Source organism: Vicugna pacos, chromosome X (genome assembly GCF_048564905.1).
Source record: "Vicugna pacos chromosome X, VicPac4, whole genome shotgun sequence".
In the NCBI taxonomy this organism is placed as follows: Eukaryota; Metazoa; Chordata; class Mammalia; order Artiodactyla; family Camelidae; genus Vicugna; species Vicugna pacos.
Window position 1 is genome coordinate 36,964,614 of NC_133023.1, and position 3,539 is coordinate 36,968,152.

At 39.6% G+C, this 3,539-nt stretch overlaps 1 long non-coding RNA gene across 1 annotated transcript; it reads right to left on the minus strand.

Annotated features, from left to right (window-relative positions):
* Nucleotides 1-395: 395 nt before the first annotated feature.
* On the minus strand, nt 396-2,108 carry LOC140691760 (uncharacterized). The gene is made up of 3 exons (XR_012067433.1): nt 2,035-2,108; nt 1,828-1,880; nt 396-922 (listed from the first exon to the last, which is right to left on the minus strand). It is a non-coding gene; the product is annotated as an uncharacterized lncRNA (long non-coding RNA).
* Between the last annotated feature and the right edge of the window lie 1,431 nt (nt 2,109-3,539).

Sequence of the window (3,539 nt, forward strand, 5' to 3'; positions counted from 1 at the left end):
ATCTATTCAGGCCCTCAACTGATTGGGCGATGCCCACTCCCATTGATGAGGGTAGTCTTTTTAACTCAGTCTGCTGATTTAAATGCTAATCTTTTCCAAAGACACCCTCACAGACGTACCCAGAAATCATGTTTAACCAGCTACCTGGAAACCTCTTAGCTCAGTCAAGTTGACACATAAAATTAACCATCACTAAGGGTTTGGGGTCAATGTGGAGCAGGGATTAAGTCACACTGAGGGATATACAGAGGCACTAGTTTGCTGGTGACTGAGGTACCCAGGTATGAGACTCATCCTGACGATCTTTGAGGAGAAGGTGGGTGATCAAAAAGAGTTACACCTTCCCTCTTGGGAATGATCTGGTCTAGGGTGATGAGAGCTCAAATGAGGTCCAAGGCAGAGATGGATAACAGAGTCCCTGGAATGCTAGAACCAGCATGACGGTAAAACAGAAAAGTCAAATGTGACTCAGATCTTTCTGGTCTGAGTGACTAAAGTCATGGGGATATTCTTACCTCAAGTAAAAAATTCAGTAGTTATATAGGAGGTTTGACAGAGCAAATAATTAGTTCGGTGAAATAAGGAATAATTACCATAGGATTAAATTAACTCAAGAACATAGGATGGTTTCAAACAGTAAAAATGTTTTTGCTGCCGAGTCCAGACTTGTTCTGCTTGCCACACGACAGGCCAATAAACTGGGAGACGAGCTGTTGGGGCAAGGAGTAGCGACTTTATTCGGAAAGCCGGCAGACCGAGAGGACGGCAGACTGATGTCTTGGAGAACCATCCTGCTCTAGTCAGAATACAGGCTCCTTTTATACAAAAAACAAGGGAGGGGGTGTGGTTGGTTGTTGTAATCTTCTTGCTGCAGGCATTCTTTGTTCTTGCAGCCATCCACGTGGGCCAGGTCATGGTGTCCCTGTAAACTTCCAACAAAAGTTATTCTCTACTACATTTTGATTAAGACTTTCTATGAAATTGTCTTTCTTTCTGAAGAAAAACTTTTAAGCTTCAGTCCTTCCTAGGAAGGACCAGAGAATAAGTATTAAATTATTATAAAGCAATACTGAAACAGTGAGCGAGGTGTCCTGTGTTTTTGTTTTGTTTTTCTTTAATGTGCTCAATGTTTATTGGAGTTGGCATGTGATGTTCCAGTTTGGCTATCACAAATAGGCTAAGGCAAATGCAAATAAAAAACTACAATGCAATACTTCGAACCACACTCCAGAAGGAAAAAAAAAAAAGAAAGAAAAAGAAAAAGAACTAATACTGGAGTGGGAGGGATGAGGGCAGGGCACAACCGCTGAAGGAATGACACAGCAGTTGAGGACAGGACAAACTGGTTAGAACCAAGCTGGCGGAAGATTTCACTTCCAGTAGACCTGGAGCCTCATGGCACAACCACAGGTGCCATGACAGTTCATAGGCTGCCCATAAAAGGTCCAAAAGTGGGCAGGGGTCATTTCCTGGAAGTCCTCACCCCTTCCCCAAAGTAGCTGGAATAATCCTCCTACTCATTAGCATGTGAAATACACAAGCCCGTAAAACGTAGAACCCTGCACCTCATGGTCGCTCTAGTTCTGTCTCTTGCCTTCCGAGATGGCCTGCACTCTGTCTATGGAGTGTGTATCTCTCTAAATAAACTTGCTTTCCATGCCTTGCTCTTGAATTTTTTCCTGCGCAAGGCAAGAACCTATTCTCCCCCAACACCACCAAGTGCTGGCAAGTATATGGAGCGTGTGACTCTCCCAGACACTGCTGGTATGAATCAGTACAACCACTTCAGATTAACCATTTGGCAGTGTTTACTAAAAATGAACATACCACAAGTTTCTTCTGTACAGCACAGGGAACTATATTCAATATCTTGTAGTAACCTATGATGAACAAGAATATGAAAACAAATATATGTATGTCTATGTATGACTAAAACATGACGCTGTACACCAGAAATTGACACAACCTTGTAAACTGACTATACTTTTCAATAAAAAAAGAATGCCAAAAAAAAAAAAAAAAAAAAGAACATACCCATATCAGCGACTCCTCTTCCAGGTGTAATACCACACATATGTTCCCAGCAGCACTTTCTATAAAAACCTCCAACTGGAACTAACCCAAATATCCATCAATGGCAAGATGGATTAATAAACCCACTTCATTAGTTCATACACTATGAATGATGGACTACAGCTCTGCAAAATAGCGTGATCGAATTTTGTGAATATAATGTTGAGCAAAAGAAGCCAGACCACAAAAAATAATGCCTACTACATGATTTCATTTATATAAAGCAAGAGTCATCAAACTACAGCCCATGGGCTGGACACATGTTTTTGTAATTAAAGTTTTATTGAAACGCAGTCACACGCATTCGTTTGTGTATCATCATCAGCTGAGTACTTGTGACAGCGACCATCTGGCCTGCTAGTCTAAAATATTTATTAGCTGACTCTTCAAGAAAAAAATAGGCCAACCTTTCATGTACAATTGAAAAACAGGCAAAATTAAGCTATGGTGTTGGAAGTCAAGACCAGAAAACTGTAAATATTATTATGAGTTTGTCCTCTTCTTAAAATTACTAAAGAAAATTTCACCTAGACCACATATGTGATAACTATTACAAATAAGAATTTCTGATTTTCATTCATCAGTATTGTGTATATTATTCTGCCCTCACTGAGACAGGTTTCCATGGACACGCTCAAAAGGATTGTAGTAGAGGTAAAGCATTAGTTTAGAAAATATTGTTTCTGTAAGTTTAAGACTAATTTAACCAAGGGCAATTTTCATACGCACACACGCGTGCACACATACCCCACAGGTGACATCTGGCAATGTCTGGAGATACTGGTTGTCACAAGCTGGGGTTGAGGGTGCTACTGGTGTCTAGTGGGTAGAGGCCAGGGATACTGCTAAATATTCTGCAACACACAGGACAGCCTCCCATAATAATTACCTAGCCCCAAACATCAGTAGTGCTCAGATTGAGAAACCCTGGTTTGATGAATGTCAAAATAAATTTAGTGCCTCTAGAAGAAGTCAGATATAAAATGATAATAATAGTAATAATAAAACTAAAGCAGTGCTCTCCAACAGAACTTTCTGCAGTGATGGAAACTTTCTATATCTGTGCTGTTCAATAGCCATTAGCTATTTCCCAAAGGGGAAAGCTGGCGGGGGGGCAGGTAAATTAGGAATTTAGGATTTGCAGATACAAACTACTAGGTATAAAATAGATAAACAACAAAGACGTACTGTATACCACAGGGAACTATATTCAATATCTTGTGATAACCTGTAAGGAAAAAGGATATGAAAAGAATATAGATATATATCTATAACTAAATCACAATGTTGTACACCAGAAACTAGCACAACACTGTAAATCAACTACTTCAATAAAAAAAAAAAACCTTATGCTTTCCTACGTCTTCAGTAATATTTATCCTTATTTCTTGACTCCAGTTCAAATTATTTATTTAAACTTTGCTTTGGGGGCCTCCATGACTATTTTTGTGTGGCTTTAATTGTAA